The 18417-nt window shown below is 43.0% G+C and overlaps 1 long non-coding RNA gene across 1 annotated transcript; it reads left to right on the top strand.

Moving 5' to 3' along the window:
- The first annotated feature begins 11743 nt into the window (after positions 1–11743).
- On the top strand, positions 11744–13896 carry LOC106580261 (uncharacterized). Its single transcript, XR_006761088.1, has 4 exons — positions 11744–11990; positions 12163–12222; positions 12393–12531; positions 12708–13896. It is a non-coding gene; the product is annotated as an uncharacterized lncRNA (long non-coding RNA).
- Positions 13897–18417: the final 4521 nt, after the last annotated feature.

The raw sequence follows: 18417 nt of genomic DNA, 5'->3' as shown, positions 1-18417 counted from the left end.
CCAATGGAGACTGCTTTGTTTACATTGAAGCAAGCCCATACCCCGCTCTGCAAAGATCGATCCACACTGGGTCAAAATATTTTACTATGGACAGGGCAATGAACACCGTCAAGACTGCCCAGCCCAATACCCTGCACCTGTCACACCCTGATCTGTTTCACCTGTCTTTGTGCTTGTCTCCACCCCCATCCAGGTGTCGCCCATCTTCCCCATTATCCCCAGTGTATTTATACCTGTGTTCTCTGTTTGTCTGTTGCCAGTTCGTTTTGTTCGTCAAGCCTGCCAGCGGTTTTCCCCTTGCTCCTGTCTTTTTCTAGTTCCGGTTTTGACCATTCTGCCTGCCCTGAGCCTGCCTGCCCTTCTGTACCTTGTCAAACAGGCAACGCGTCAATAAAGGATTAAGATTGAATCCTACTACACCGGCTCTGACACTCGATGGATGTTGCAGGGCTTGAAAACTATTACGGACTACAAAGGGAAACCCAGCCGTGAGCTGCCCAGTGACACGAGCCTACCAGACGAGCTAAATGCCTTTTATGCTCGCTTCAAGGCAAGCAACACTAGAGCATGCATGAGAGCACCAGCTGTTTCGGACGACTGTGTGATAATGCTCTCGGTAGCCGATGTGAGCAAGACCTTTAAACAGGTCAGCATTCACAAAGCCGTGGGGCCTGATGGATTACCAGGACGTGTTCTCCAAGCATGCGTGGACCAACTGACTGGTGTCTTCACTGATATTTTCAACCTCTCTCTGACCGAGTCTGTAATGCCTACATGTTTCAAGCAGACCACCATAGTCCCTGTGCCCAAGGAAGATAAGGTAACATGCCTAAATGACTACCACCCCGTAGCACTCACGTCGGTAGCCATGAAGTGCTTTGAAAGGCTGGTCATGGCTCACATCAACAGCATCATCCTGGATACCCTAGACCCACTCTATGTGAGAATGCTGTTCATTGACTGCAGCTCAGCGTTCAACACCATAGTGCCCACAAAGCGCATCACTAAGCTAAGGACCCTGGGACTAAACACCTCCCTCTGCAACTGGATCCTGGACTTCCTGATGGGCTGCCCCCAGGTGGTAAGGGTAGGCAACAACCCATCTGCCACGCTGATCCTCAATACTGGGGCCCCTCAGGTGCGTGCTTAGTCCCCTCCTGTACTCCCTGTTCATCCACGACTGCGTGGCCAAACACAATTCCAACACCAACATTAAGTTTGCTGACGACACAACAGTGGTAGGCCTGATTACCGACAATGATGAGACAGCCTATAGGGAGGAGATCAGAGACAACAACCTCTCCTTCAATGTGAGCAAGACAAAGGAGCTGATCGTGGATTACAGGAAAACGCGGGCCGAACAGGCCCCCATTAACATTGACGGGGCTGTAGTGGAGCGGGTCGAGAGTTTCAAGTTCCTTGTCCTGGCACCACACTGCCATGTCACCAACGAACTATCATGATCCAAACACACCAAGACCATCGTGAAGAGGGCATGTCAACATTTTTACTCCTCAGGAGACTGAAAAGATTTGGTATGGGTCCACAGATACTCAAAAGGTTCTACTGCTGCACCATGAGAGCATCCTGACCGGTTGCATCACCGCCTGGTATGGCAATGGCTCGGCATCTGACCGCAAGGCGTTACAGAGGGTAGTGCTTACGGCCCAGCACATCACTGGGGCCAAGCTTCCTGCCATCCAGGACCTATATACTAGGCAGTGGCAGAGGAAAGACCAAAAAATTGTCAAAGACTCCAATCACCCAAGTCATAGACTGTTCTCTCTGCTACCGCATGGCAAGCGGTACCAGAGCGCCAAGTCTAGGACCAAAAGACTCCTTAACAGCTTCTACCCGCAACCCATAAGACTACTGAACAATTAATCAAATGGCCACCTGGACTATTTCAAATAAAATCAAAGTTTATTTGTCACGTGCGTTGAAATGCTTACTGACAGGCTCTAACCAATAGTGCAAAAAAGGTATTAGGTGAACAATAGGTAAGTAAAGAAATAAAACAACAGTAAAAAGACACACTATATACAGTAGCGAGGCTATAAAAGTAGCGAGGCTACATCCAGACACCGGTTAGTCAGGTGTGGTGGCTAATTTCCGCATTACCAAATGAGGAGTTACAAACACACCAGTCCGAGTTAAACTACATCTTTAATACTTAAGATACTTTTGCAAAAGTTCTTGACCTTCAATAATGCACTCTCTCGAATGAACCAGGAAGGTGATTGATTACAGAATGGCTACAGGGATCTTTTATAGCAACGATACACCCCCTTCAACGTACATTGACAAACCACAGATACTTAGTAACAGTTCACAAAGGTTACGTTTTGTATGACAGATATCAATAAAACACATCAGACAGTAACTGCTATGTCAACAGGATTAATGGTATAGCCCAGTATCTGGTCTCCTTAGAACCGTCCCTCCCTGGTACGGTATTGAACAGAACTATTTCATCCAATGGCATATATCAGTTGTCAACTCTAGATACTCCCATCTCAAGCAAACCCCCCCTTGACCCCACTCCTGGACAGGCTCACTGGGGGGAGTGAGCCTCTAGGCCATATATTATCACAGGATAAGTGCGAGATCTAAGAGAGGACATACAAGGGTCCAGTTACTGCCATAAACCTCCCCACAATAAAGAAAAGGAGGGAGTGACTTGCTCACAGACATTATGGAGACAAGTCATCGGTTCCCCATTAATCACGCCATCCCTTCACATGATTTAAGAATAGGTAAAGAGACATTCACATATGAAGACAAATCTGACCTCTCCCCTCTCTGGGCCCCAAGTGTCTGAGCCCCAGCTAAGGTAGACGTGCAACTGAAAAGACACCAGAGTCCAATGGACACTTTCTAATGACAAGTACCTCAAATAAGCATATTATACTAATAAAACATCTTAATTATCTATGTTACCCAACTAATTCTGAGACGTCCACGACACAGGCTGATTGAGGTAGTATGTACATGTAGATATGGTTAAAGTGACTATGCATATATGATAAACAGAGAGTAGCAGTAGTGTAAAAGAGGGGTTGGCGGGTGGTGGGTGGCGGGTGGCGGGACACAATGCAGATAGCTCGGTTAGCCAATGTGCTGGTTGGTCGTGCTAATTGAGGTAGTATGTACATGAATGTATAGTTAAAGTGACTATGCATATATGATAAACAGAGAGTAGCAGCAGCGTAAAAAGAGGGGTTGGGTGGGTTGGGGGGGTTGGGGGGGCACACAATGCAAATAGTCTGGGTAGCCATTGTATGGTACCATCACTGTTACATCCTGAAAAAGTACAATGTACTGAGCTTTTAAAAACGTAATCAGATTTGCAAATGTGAAGCTTGTGTTTAAGTGTCTCAATGGTATTGCCACTGATTCCCTGACCAAACACATGCGGAAGCTGCAGTGGCCTGGAGTGTCCACCAGGGGGTGCAACAGAGGGAAACTGCAATGTCCCTCTATATAAAGGAACACGTTATCAGAAGAACATAAACTGCTGGAACATGTCAATACATTCAAAAGAAACACCAACAACTGGTTGCTACAGCTCCAACATTGCAATCATGTATGAACTGTATGAAGTGCTCCCAAGAAGAGCTCTGAACATCCATGTTGTAAATATTAGGGGTATATACTGGATGTATGAGATTTGCTTTGTGCGTCTAATTGTTGACTGACATCTGCTTTGTGATATAATTATAATAATGTACAGATGTGTTATTTTATGTGATTATTATTATTTTAAACATTGATTATGCACTTATTTCTTTCCTTTTGTTTCCATTAAAGTCCAACTAGGGATAGGTGTTGAAAATGAGCGTGAGTTAGGAAACACTATAGGACAATGCATAGGACAATTGTCTGTTCAATGTGTTTGTACTTGTTCCTATCCAACTAAACTAAACTACCTCCTGAAATGGGCCATAATGGGTAAAGGTAAATACCTGAATGGCTTGACAACAGCTACAGAGGTGATAACTGCTATGGGTTACATTGAGCATCAATAATCTCTACTCTACACACTTAATATGTTGTGAAATCTGTTGTGAATGTACTGTAATGTTTTTCAAAATGTATAACTGCCTTCCTTTTGCTGGAGCCCTAATGGGGATCCATAATAAATACAAATACTTCATGTAGTGAGTTGGATCAATTCAATTGAGTCAAGTTAGAAATAAAACGTATATCTAAACCTGGTACTTTATCTAAACCACTTAGACTACCCATGATTTCTCTGACACTCTCTGGCAAAAGTGTGGTTTGTTGATTTGGCTTGAAGGTGCCTGACACCAGTGAGGCCCAGCTTGCTTTGGATGGCTGTTCTCAGTTCAGCTGTGATGTGTGAGCCCACCACAACCCAGTCCAGGGTGGTCCATGACTTTGGCATCTGAGGCTGAGTAAACAAAACAATAACATACACAATTCTTGGTTGCATTTCACGTCATCGTAAACTGATTGCTAGTATGAAGACATTTCATTTCTTCTAACTAAAATCAAATCAAATCAAATTCTATTTGCTTACTTACTCAGAATACAACGCTTACTTACAGGCCCTTAACCAACAATGCAGTTCAAGAAATAGATTTAAGAAAATATTTACTGAAGAACTAAAGGCTAAGGATAAGAATCCAAACCCTTTCAGGCTGTACATGAAGGAAACTTGTATCCTGACAGGTTGTTTCACAACCCATATCCTGGTTTCATTAAGCCAAATGGATACCTTTAGAACCATATTATCAGTAAGTACCCAGTCTGAATGCTGCTAGACAGGCTACTCAGTGTCATGATGAATAACGAGCAGACTCTGGAGTCAGTTCCATCCTCCTCTCAACCATCTCTGTGACGTCCATGAAATTCTTAACACATCCCAGACATTTGACTAAATGGACAGAATGACATCAGCGACTCTGAATGGGGGAAAACACAGAGACAGGTGAGAGTTCTTCCGTAAAATCACATTTTATTGGTCGCATACACATATTTAGCAGATGTTATTGCGGATGTAGCGCAATTCTTGTGTTCCTAGCTCCAACAGTGCAGTAATATCTAACAATACACACACATCTAAAAGTAAAATAATGCAATTAAGAAATATAGAAATATTAGGAAGAGCAATGTCGGATTCCGGAGTGTAATATTGTTGGATTCTAGCTTGAAATAAGGTGAATGCACCAATTTGTAAGTCGCTCTGGATAAGAGCGTCTGCTAAATGACGTAAATGTAAATGTAATTCATGTTACCAGACTAGAACTTATTGATTACTGTACATGTATAAGGAATGTATATGTTAGGGGTCAATGGAGGGTGGAGAAGAGCTAGATGTATGGAAAGTTATTGAGTGAGGAAGGGGGAGAGCATTTACATTCTGTCAAAAAATGGTATTGTGAAATCTTATGGCTCTTAAGGAGGGAGGCAAAGGGCAACAGTTTGGTTTCAGTCACTGATAAGGTAGGACAGCCGTGGATTAGAGAGGAGTGAGGAATTCGTCCCGAGGTCAGGTCAGATGAAGTGAGAAGGAACAGTCCTATCCCACACACATATACTTCCATGCCCACGAAGCTTCTAGCATGAGGCAGGGCCATGACTACACCAGTGGGAGGAACCAATGAAGTTCCAGACTTAACAGATGTATTGGCTGTCTAGATGTGCAAGGAATTGACTCCGACCTAGCAGGAGAGTAGAAATATATGTGCTTGTGTTAACATGTCTTTGTCTTTGCAGCTGTATGACCTAGTGAGTGACTAAACCTGGTTTGAGCTTTTTCTAGCTGTCCGTGAGTTTTTAACACTGTTTGTTCAAAACCTAATAATATACTGTATATACAGTACCAGTCAAAAGTTTGGACACACCTACTCATTCAAGGGTTTTTCTTTATTTTTACTATTATTTACATTGTAGAGTACTAGTGAATACATCAAAACTATGAAATAACACATATGGAATCATGTAGTAACCAAAAAAGTGTTAATTAAACAACTGAAAATATTTTTTATATTTTAGATTCTTCAAAGCAGCCACCCTTTGCCTTGATGACAGCTTTGCACACTCTTGGCATATACAGTGCCTTCGGAAAGTATTCAGACCCCTTGACTTTTTCCACATTTGTTAGGTTACAGCCTTATTCTAAAATATATGAAATCGTTTTTCCCCCGTCATCAATCTACACACAATACCCCATAATAACAAAGCCATTTTTTTGCTCATTTATTCAATCTAAAAAACTGAAATATTACATTTACATTAGTACACGGAACCTTTACTCAGTACTTTGTTGAAGCATCTTTGGCAGCGATTACAGCCTTGAGTCTTCTTGGGTAGGACGCTACAAACTTGGCACACTTGTATTTGGGGAGTTTCTCCCATTCTTCTCTGCATGTCCTCTCAAGCCCTGTCAACTTGGATGGGGAGAGTTGCTGCACAGCTATTTTCAGATCTCTCCAGAGATGTTCGATTGGGTTCAAGTCCAGGCTCGGCTAGGCCACTCAAGGATATTCAGAGACCTGTCCCGAAGCCACTCGTTGTCTTGGCTGTGTGCTTAGGGTCGTTGTCCTGTTGGAAGGTGAACCTTCACCCCAGTCTGAGGTCTTGAGTGCTCTGGAGCAGGTTTCCATCAAGGATCTCTCTGTACTTTGCTCCGTTCATCTTTGCCTCGATCCTGACTAGTCTCCCAGTACCTGCCGCTGAAAAACATCCCCACAGCATCATGCTGCCACCACCATGCTTTACCGTAGGGAATGTGCCAGGTTTCCTCCAGACATGACGCTTGGCATTCAGGCTAAAGAGTTGAATCTTTGTTTCATCAGACCAGAGAATCTTGTTTCGAATGGTCTGAGAGTCTTTAGGTGCCTTTTGGCAAACTCCAAGCGGGCTGTCATGTGCTTTTTACTGAGGAGTGGCTTCCGCTCTGACATGCACTGTCAACTGTGGGAACTTATAAAGACAGGTGTGTGCCTTTCCAAATCATGTCTAATCAATTGAATTTACCACAGGTGGACTCCAATCAAGTTGCATAAACATCTCGAGGATGATCAATGGAAACAGGATACACCTGAGCTCAATTTCGAGTCTCATTGCAAAGGGTCTAAATACTTATGTAAATAAGGTATGTTTTTAAATATTGTTTTTCATAAATTTGCAAACAATTCTAAAAACCTATTTTCGCTTGATCATTCTGGGCTATTGTGTGTAGTTTGCTGAGGAACCCATTTTAGAATAAGGCTATAACGTAACAAAATGTGTAAAAAGTCAAGGGGTCTGAATACTTTCTGAAGGGATGTATAGACATTATGGACAGTATGCGGATAGAATATGTAGTATATCTGTAGAATACGTAGGATGTAATATTATACAGTATGTACAGCAATAGTTGTATAGGGTGGCCTTGACTAGAATAAAGTATTATACACATGAAATGAGTAAAACAGTATGTAAACATTATTAAAGTGACCAGTGTTCAATTATTAAAGTGACCAGCATTCCATGCCTACATACATAGGGCAGTGGTTGAGAAACCGGTAAGTGACAGTGACTAACTTCAGGGCAGGGTACTGTGTGGAAAATGGGTAGTGATGGCTATTTAACAGTCTGATGGCCTTGAGTTAGAAGCAGTTTTTCAGTCTCACTGTCCCAGCTTTGATGCACCTGCACAGACCTCGCTTTCTGCATGATAGCGGGGTGAACAGGCCGTGGTTAGGGTGGCTGAGGTCCTTGATGATCTTTTTTGCCTTCCTGTGACACCGGGTGCTGTAGATGTCCTGGAGGGCAGGCAGTGTGTCCCCGGTGATCCACTGGGCAGACCGCACCACCTTCTGGAAAGCCCTGCGGTTGTCGACATTGCAGTTGCCGTACCAGGCGGTGATACAGCCCGACAGGATGCTCTCAATGGTGCATCTGTAAAGGTTTATGAGGGTCTTAGGGGCCAAGCTGAATTTCTTTAGCCTCCTGACGTTGAAGAACTACTTCAACACACTGTCTGTGTGGGTGGACCATTTCAGACTGTCAGTGATGTGTACGCCAAGGAACTTGAAGATTTTCACCTTCTCCACTGAGGCCGATGTGGATGGGGGCATGCTCCCTCTGGTGTCTACTGAAGTCCACAATCAGCTCCGTTTTGTTGCGGTTGAGGGAGAGGTTATTTTCCTGGCACCACTCCGCCAGAGCCCTCACCTCCTCCCTGTAGGCTGTCTTGTCATTGTTGGTAATCAGGCCTACCACTTGTGTTGTCTGCAAACTTGATGATTGAGTTGGAGGCGTGCGTGGCCACGCAGTCATGGGTGAACAGAGAGTACAGGAGGGGGCCAATATTCCCTCACAATTTTTGGGGCACTGAGCAAATTTTTGGTCTTGTGTGCAAAAATGTAAACATTCTGAGATTTTTGTGCAACTTCCAGCACACGTTTACAGGGAACACTAAGGCTGTACCCTTACAGTTTAAAACAGTAGCTAACAGGCTATTATGGCTATTTCTGCATAATGTAGGTCTACCAACAAAACCAATGGAGCAAATCCCTTGACTTTGTGGCGGTGGTAACTAATGACGACCAGGCACAACTCCAATATAAAGTGTTTTTTCTCAAAGTTGTGTGTCCTACTTATAGCAGTATATTCGTAACCAAATCATTATGAAACTTTTGATCAAATATCCCATGAAAAATTTTGTTAACCAAATTCGACACTCGCATTGACCTCTACTCAAAAACTCCTCGCTTGTTGAGCGCCCAGTTATCCCTCTCGCTTTGCAGGTGCATGGTGTTGTGAGTGGGCCACTGATGGAAAGCGTGCATGCGTTAATGAATTTGATCAAACATACCGGGAATACAGATAAATTATAAGTTGCCGATATTGCCTTCCAGTGGGTTCTTCGCTGAATTATACTATCCATTTTTCAGACGTGACCTCTGTGATAGGCCTTACTGTCTGTACAAGCATGTCAAAGTCGAGGGAGGAATGTTGGACAACACCCTGTATGGATCACCGGTAACAGAAGTGGCAGGTTAGTCTAGTTTTATTGTAATGTATTTACATGCAAATTTCCCAAAGTATCTCTTCTTCAGCTTGCCTTTGGTTCGCCATACTTTTAAAAATAGGCCTAGGCCTATTAGTTAATTCCAACATGCCATTCTCAAATGGTAATGGGCAGTACTACATTTATTTAATAAATTTGCAATCTGATTACTTGTTTTCAAGTCGGCCTATAACCTTATTGCATTATTAATGCATCAAACCTGCATTTGTAAGGAATGATAGAAGGCAATATCAATTGGCTGCATTTTATTTCACTTTGGAAAAAGTGTAATGTGACGTGTAGCAATGGACTTTATTACATCGTTTAATATTCTTAATGACAAACCTGTTTTATATAGACTTTTTCTCCATAAACAGGTGTATGGAAAACACGTTCCACTTCCATCAATGGAGCCCCACAGGTCAATGAGGACAAAGACCTTTGCCTTTTGGAGTTGGAGAGGATTAACAAGGAAATAGAGAATGTGAATGAGGTAGAGAAGGAGCAGAGGAGATTATCCCTTTACCAAACTGTGAAGATTAACAGTAAAAGCATAGAGTCCAAGAAAGTCTCGATTCCCAAATCTGAAACGGCAGGTGAAGATTTGAATGGAAATAGCACCAAATCTTCACACAGGCCGTCAACTACAGTCTATTCTCCTTCTAGGAGGAAGTACGTGTTTGACAACTCCAAATAGAGGACTGATTTGGAATAATAGCCCTTGTCCAACTTCTCAACTTCTTTGTGATCTAGTCATTGTTTTAAGTACAGGGATGAGTGTGCAAAGTATGAATAGGACGAGAGAGAATGTTTGTAAGGGGAAACAAACCAAACTTCTCAAGAGCTCACTCCCTCACAAGCTAGTAGAAACAAGCTAGTTGATGACTGATGAAGAAGGGGTCCTCATCATTGATATTCCACCTCTGGAGAGCGACAGGAAGAAGAGTCGAGCTTAGAAGCCCTGTAAGACCACCACAAACCTTCCACAGGAAGTCAAAGCGGAAGTCCACCCTGTTCCTGTTTCTGTTCCTGCTGTGGCTGATCCTCCACTTGCTATTCCACTTCCTGTGTCCACTCCTTGTCCTGAAGTAGTCAAAGTCATATCCCCACCTGCAGTGTGTGAGAGTGTGAAAGATGAGGTTATAAGTGTTGTCATATCTAGTGTTTCTGCTAGTCAGGAAATTGAAGGTAAACCCAGTGCTGAGAGTGTGTTCGATGACCTGTCAAAATGCTTGGAAAACCTGAGGAGTGAAAGTGAGAGAATAGTTTGTTACCAAGAGGCTGAGGCCGCTGCGGAAAGTAACTGAGACAGAACTTGAATGTCCCAAAATGGATGCTTCATCTTTACAGACATGTCACCATAATGATCCAGTTGGTTATGTGGATGTCGACTTACTGATGGCAGAGCCTGGATTGCTTGAAAGTGAGCTTGCCTCCAACTGTGAAGTCTTATATGGACATGTATCTTCACTACCTCACAAGGTTTTAGTCCCTCCCTCAATCTCCTCCCCCCATAAACTCCCCATTGAGACCCAGAGAGATAAGCAGACAGCAACACAGAGCTTCTGGTCACTTGTACAAAGCGTATCATCAGTGCCATGTCTTCAGAAAATACCAGGCCAAACTCCAGGGCTTGATTTTGCCTTGCCTAGTCCAGTTCCGGCAACAAACTTTGTAGAGCAAGCAGCCACTACCGCGGTATCACAAAATGCCAGCTGTTATATGGACCAACTAATGGAATAGAATTAGAATCTACTCCTTTTGAACCACCTACCATAGAATAAGTGAATGAACAAGTTATTGAGTTCTGAGGAGCTTGAGTATTGAGTTATCTGATAGTGATACAATGGAGGAATGCAACCACATCTTCTTGGAGGAAGCCAACAAGGTGAAGAGGGATCAACGCACCAGGCTGGTACACCCGCACTCTCACACATTGGGTAGGATACTTGGACAGTTGGGAACATGTTGATATTGTGTGTACCAAGTCATTGCTTGTGTTTTTTCCCTGCTAGCCTGTGTGAACATCATACCTGTGGGAACAACCATCCAGGTGGGCAACAACCTGCACTTCATCCTCCCAGAGGGAAGCTATACTCTGTCCATCACCTCAGTTAGTTCTCCAGTCACTCCAGTTATTCCAGTCACTCCAGTCCATACCCAGTCACACCAGTTTCACCCATTTCCCCTGTTCCTGTAGAACCTCAGCCTACTGCCTTTATCCCTGCTGAGGTGAGTGCAAACTTAAAGATGTAGAGGTGGACTGAAATGGCTTCAGTGATATTCACTGACCATGAGTACAGTATGAAGCAAAGTATTGTTCAGTTATATATTGCTGAGGGCCGACCAAATGTAAAAATATACCTCTTGAAATGTGACAGATTTGGTCATAAGCATGCCTTTTACATGCTTGGTATAGACAATATATCCTATAGGCTGTGGTATGATTCATTTCCCTTGGACTGGTCGACTTTGGGTATTGTAGTCAACATGGGCCTGTTCTTCATGCTCTGTTCATCATTCCCCATCATGCCAGAATAGGGCATACTTCCGCTTTATGATGTATTTGTATTCAGGGCTAGTCCTGTTTTACTCCCAAATTGGCAACTTGTGTGTTTTTGTTTCAGGGGTAAAGAAGCTTTAAAGAGGGTTTTCTGTCGGTGTGGGGCCACTTACTCTATGAGTGGGAAAGCACACTCGCACGGAGGAGTGTAGCTGCTGTGAGGGTGTCATTGGATGCCCTGGATGCCACGTTTTCAAGGTACGAAGAAGACAAACAGGGCATAGCATCTATTTTCCATAAGACCGTTCAAAGATGTCATGAAGCATTTAGTATCCCCCACATACGTCTCCCCCTCAGCTGCATGTCCATGACACAGTTAGCCTGGATGGCTTTGTCAGTACCCTTCCTGGACCTGCCTCTGATAAGGGCTGCCTGGAGGTGTTCTCAGTCGACTGTGAAATGGTGAGATTCAACAGTCTGATTATGGAAATCATAGGCAACCTTTTGCATGACATGCCAATTAAAGTTAGGTCAGTGTGTTTTGAACATCAATGTCCACACTGCCATACTAGTGATCTGGTAAAAGTTATTTTGTTTACTGTATGACTAATAGATTTAGTCTTTCTTCCTTCAGTGCTATACCACTCATGGTCTGGAGCTGGCTAGAGTGACCTTTGTCAACTCCAGTTTGCAGGTAACCTATGACACCTTTTGTGAAAGCTGATAATGAAGTCATTGACTACAACACCAGAAAGGGCCACATAACACTCCAGAATGAATATAGAATCTCGACAGACTGCTTTATTTTCTCCAGCATTTTAAACAAAGATGGCATCGCAGTCACTAATGCTCTCTCCTGCTCAGGTTTTCAGGCATCAGTGAAGTTAATGTGAAAGGAACAAGCTCGTCCATACGAGATGTTCAGGAGACTCTTCTGAGCTTTGTCAGTGCAGAGACTATACTGATTGGCCAACGCTTAGAAATTGACCTCTGTGCACTTAAGGTAAGTTCAGCTGCATTAGTTATTAATAGTAACTATTTATTACTGAATGCGCACCGATATGGAAAGTCTGTCGATACCAGTTGCTTATTTTTTTTCTCGATACAGTATAGATTAATATTGAAATACAAAACATTTCAACTGCCAATGAGAATTGTCTTTGAGCATATTTTTTTTAGTCCAGGACAAGGCCTAATCTCAGCCTCATAAATAAAACGACGCTCCACAACCTGACAGCAGACTACCCGATGAGGATCATCCAGGAGAGTGGAGGGTCAAACAAACAAGTCTCTGGCAATGGGAATAATACCCATCACCTGTGTGTCATTACATTTTTAAACAGTCAAACTGATCATGGTGTAAGCAGGGAAAGATGTTGCATGAATCTTTTAATGAAGTGTTTCACAATCCCAACTCTGTCCATTTACTGCTTACAGTTAAATGTGTTCTTAGAACACTAGTAAAAGCAGTCGAGACAATCTGAGAATTTATCATATTTTGTGTTTTGTAGTAGGCAAAAGTCCTAAACATGTATCCACTCATTTGAGAATCATTCCTAATCCAAGGTTTTCAAATTTTGTGTGTGTGCGCTGTAGGTTAATAGTAACTGTGTGTATGGTATTGTTCCACTCCCTTCCAGTGGGTGGCCATGACTCTGCAGAAGATGCTGCTGCCTGTATGGAGCTCATGTAACGAGTACGCTAGGAGTCGGGAAGCAAGTACAGGGAGGGAATTTAATAATAAATGGAGCAAAACAAGAAACACGAGTACCGTACAGACATAAAACACAGAAACAGAATCAATAACGCCTGGGGAAAGAACCAAAGGGAGTGACAGATATAGGGGAGGTAATCAGGAAGGGGATGGAGTCCAGGTGAGTCTCATGAGGCGCAGGTACGCGTAACGATGGTGGCAGGTGTGCGTAATAATGAATAAACTGGCAACACCGAGTGCCAGAGAGAAGGAGCGGGAGTAGACGTGACAGCTCATGTTGTGGAAGGTCAAAGATGGTAAAACTAAACGATGGTGATCTGAATAAAACTGGCATCGCCCACCTACGTTTTTCATGAAATCACAAATATTCATGTTCAAATGTCACTTATTTGTATAAAGGTGAAGTGTTATTTGTTGGGTCTTTTCTTCGAATGGCGTGGGTAGGCTTGGAGAGGGATTGAAATTATAATTTTTATGTCAATTGGTGGAATTCATTTTTGTTTAACCATGTTATGATCCTCTCACAGTCTCTCTTGTCAATGTGAAATTATTTGGGGATGCACTCTGAACATTGGGAAATAAGAATATATTGAATGTAAAAGAAAATAAATCTGTTATGGGGTTTTATTAACAATAAATAACCTTGTTATTGTTGATGGTGGCTGTGTTGATTGAAAGAACACCTGAAGAATGTTTACATTTTCACCTGATGAGATTAGGGTCAATAAATCCAAAATCAAATGAACTAAAAACTTGAACAATAAATAATCTCCTCCCCAGTGTGTGTATCTACAATCCTCAACACTTTCAGATGTTATATGTGAAGTTACCTAATCAAAATGGACACATAAAACCTCAAACAGTGTCAGAGAATCATTTATTTCCATATTTATGAACACTGTTCTTTTGAAAGAACAGGATCAAATTGTGTGAAGCCTATTATTTCCTCAAAAAGTGAATGAACGCAAACATGAAATAAAATAAACTGAGCAATCTTACAGAAATGTAAGATATGAGACAAAAAATGCTGATGTCGTTTGGTGTCCATCACTTCTCCCTGACGAGGAAGAGAGTCAAGTTAAATAACAGTACAAGAGTATGGAAATAATATTGCGTAATGAACCTGTCACTGTCTTCCTTTTAGACTTAACAGCACCTCCTGATGCAGAACAGGCCTGTTTTGATGAAGAGGAGCATCAGGATAGCAACAAGCAGAACCAGCACGTGCTTGGCCCTTTTGTTCCTCGTGAGGCCTTTTCACACCGCATTGTTCCTAGCCCCTGGCAGTGACGATTTTAGAATGTAAACTTGGTGGGGCAAACAAACCCCAAAAATTGGGGGATGCATGTCAGCAAAGCCATAACACTAAACAATACATTCATTGCACTATAACGGTGACAAACGGTGCCCACAAAATGTTAGGGTCTACATGAAGCTGTCCCAACAGCAGAGTCCCAACAGCAGTTCCAACACCTTACCACTACTACACCTGGATATCAGCGGAGCCTTGTCTGGCAGCGAAACAGTTCATTCAGCCTCATTCACTAGCTTTTAGAAATACATACCTGACATGGCTGACTTGCTTAAACAAATGTGGTTTCTACTGACAAATGAGATGTACAAATTATGGCACAAGGGGACGACAAGCGGATAAGAGGCAATCCGTAATTTAGATTAAGACGTTAATGAGCGAGCTAGGACGGACGTAGTCAATATAACTATTTGTTCAGAACTTTTGAATGTACAGCGACAGAATTCAGAACATGTGTTGTTCTTACAGTGTTCTACATGTACACCAAGTCAGAACCATAGGATAAATAAAGGGGGCATATAAGCAGACATTGAAAGCTCTTACAATATTCAATGATTACATTTCTCTAAAACAGGTTATAGGCTACATGTGCACCACCAAGTCAGAATAGTAGGCAAAATTAAGAGAGGAAAATAGACCAAATTATTAGGGTGAGGAACAAGGACTACTAGCAGTTTACTACACAACATACACTTAGTATTACATTCTTAGCTACAGTATACAGCTACAGACTGCCAACAAGGGTGTAAAAGAAATCCAGGGAAAATGTGTGGACAGTGCTAATGTGACTTGGAAACAAGGGATATACCAGGGAAGTGTGCACAAGCTAAGAATGCCTCAGGAAGATGAACCAGCACGAGCTAGGTGAGCACGTGAATGCCATTTTCAGGAGGAAGTGCCATAATTGTGGTAAACAAGGATCTATAAAACGCGCATGCAGGGCTGAATCCCCTGCAGAGAGTTCCAATCCAAAAGTGTGAGGAAAGCAAAACTAAGAAACATTTGTACAAAAGTATGGGACACATTACATCAGTGGGGAAGCTGAACAAAAAACAAAGAGGAAGAAGAGGATATGTTTACAATGTACAACATGCCAGATTACATTCCAAAAGTGGATCCTATCACATTGAAATTGAAAGTCATTGAATCAGATGTGACGTTTGAAGTGGATACAGGGTGCAGTGTAAACATAATGAACAGATCAGAGTACTCAAAGTTGTAGGACAGTGCAACATTTCCAAACTTAAAGACTTGTTCTCTGCATCTCAAAACGTACACAGGTGAGAGACACATTAGGTGCAGCTAATGTAACTGTGCAGCACAGAGACACAGTGACTCAGCTACCGTAGGAGTCATATCAGAACCAGCTAGGTCGAGGCAGGATAAAAGAACTGAAGTTAGAATGGCGAACATTAAATCAGATTGATGAGGGTCAACGGTGCACATTGGAAGAGGTGTTTACAGAGCATGAGAATGTGTTCAAAGAGGAACATTGAAAAGTTCCCCAGTTAAAATCTATGTAGATGAGGAGGACACACCAAGGTTTTACAAACCAAGACCTGTGCCTTATATCATGAAGTCAAAGGTGGAAGCAGAGATTGACCGTCTCTTGAGAGAGGACATTATGGAACCAGTCAAATTCTTGGAATTGGCAGCTCCCATAGTACCTGTTTTGAAACCTGACAATACTGTGGGAATTACAAATTGACTGTTAAGAGAGTATCCAAATTAGAGCAGTATCCTATTCCAAAAGCAGAGGATCTATTTGCAAATCTGTCTGGTGGACAGAAGTTCACAAAGTTAGATATGAGCCATGCATAGCAACAGGATGAGGAATCTAAGAAGTATTGTACAGTAAACACACACAAGGGGTTGTTTATGTATAAACTTTTACCTTCTGGTGTCTCCAGCAGTCCTGCTATTTTTCAGAGGACCATCAAGGGCGAATGTCAAGGGTTTCCACATGTCACCATTTACTTGGATGACTTCCTGGTGACGGGGAGGAGAGATGACGTCCTGGTGACAGGGAGGAGAGTGCGGCCTTACGTCTCAAGCAGAGTAAGTGTATTTTCATGGGGAACGAGGCAGTGTTCCTAGGACACAGATTGGACGCCACGGGTATACATCCTCTCAATGACAAGGTACAAGCAATCCAGAACGCACCTGCTCCTATAAATGTGACTGAGTTTACCTGGGACTGCTAAACTATTATAACAGGTTTCTGCACCTCTTCACACACTACTGTGTAAAGAGACAAAGTGGCAGTAGGGGAAAGAGCAGGAGGCTTCTTAACCCAGCAGAAAATAACTATTTCCAACTAGACGAAGAGGGGTTAGCAGTACAGTTTGGGGTACATTCGGAAAGTATTCAGACTATAAGGACACAAGGCGAGACCCAAATGCAGACACAGGAAGCAGATGGTTGAGCTCCAATATTTATTAATCCAAGGGGTAGGCAAAAGGTAGGTCGGGGACAGGCAAGAGTTCATAAACCGGGTCAGAGTACAAAACAGTACCAGACGAAGGGCAGTCTCGAGGTCAGGCCAGGCAGGGGTTCAGTAACCAGATCAGAGTCCAAACAGTACAAGGGGATAGGCAGGCTTGAAGACAGAACAGGCAGAGTGGTCAGGCAGGCGGGTACGGAGTCAGGACAGGCAAGGGTCGAAACCAGGAGGACTAGAACCAAAAGAGACTGGGGAACAAATAGGAGCAAGGAAAACCGCTGGTTGACTTGGCAAACCAGATGAACTGGCACAGAGAGACAGGAAACACAGGGATAATAAGCGACACCTGAGAAACAAGATTCTCTGGTCTGATGACACAAAGATCGAACTCTTTGGCCTAAATCCTAAGCGTCATGTCTGGAGGAAACCAGGCACCATTCCTACGATGAAGCATGGTGGTGGCAGCATCATGCTGTGGGGATGTTCTTCAACGGCAGGAACTGGGAGACTAGTTAGGATCGAGGGAAAGATGAACGGAGCAATGTACAGAGAGATCCTTGATGAAATCCTGCTCCAAAGCGCTCAGGACCTCAGACTGGGGCGAAGTTTCACCTTCCAACAGGACAACGACCCTAAGCACATAGCCAAGACAGCTCCGGAGTGACTTCAGGACAAGTCTGAATGTCCTTGAGTGGCCCAGCCAGAGCCCGGACTTGAACCCAATCTAACATCTCTGGAGAGACCTGATAATAGCTGTGCAGCGACGCTCCCCATCCAACCTGACAGAGCTTGAGAGGATCTGCAGAGAAGAATGGGAGAAACTCCCCAAATACAATACTTATGTAAATGTGATATTTCATTTTTATATATTTAATACATTTGCAAAAATGTCTTCAAGCCTGTTTTTGCTTTGTCATTTTGGGGTACTGTGTGTGATGAGGAACATTTTTATACATTTTTGAAGCAAAAAAAAGTCAAGGGGTCTGAATACTTTCTGAATGCACTGTATATGGCAGGAAGTTTACCATATGTACAGATCATAAACCTTTACTGTCTCTTTTCAAAGAAATGAAGGCAGTTCCACAGATGGTGTCTCCCGAGAATTCAGAGGTGGGCAGTGACTTTGAGTACGAGTATGTCATCGTTTTCAAGGCAGGAAAGTACCATGGGAATGTAGATGCCTTGAGCTATCTTCCACTGCCGTACATGCCATCATAACAGCTCAAGAAGACAGAGTGCTGATGTTCGTGGACAGACACGGCACTCGTGACTGCAGAGCAAGTGAGAACCTGGACAGGTAAAGATACAGTACTGTCTAGATTTAGACAATATATGGTAAGGGGATGACCACAACAAACAGAAGGGATTGAATTTCAGAGTCAGGAAAAAATAGTTTTGCGTACAGGATGGTTGCGTTTTG

Source organism: Salmo salar, chromosome ssa20 (assembly GCF_905237065.1).
Source record: "Salmo salar chromosome ssa20, Ssal_v3.1, whole genome shotgun sequence".
NCBI classification, from domain to species: domain Eukaryota; kingdom Metazoa; phylum Chordata; class Actinopteri; order Salmoniformes; family Salmonidae; genus Salmo; species Salmo salar.
The sequence above is the reverse complement of the archived record's forward strand: the minus strand, read 5'-3'. Positions and strand labels throughout refer to the sequence as shown.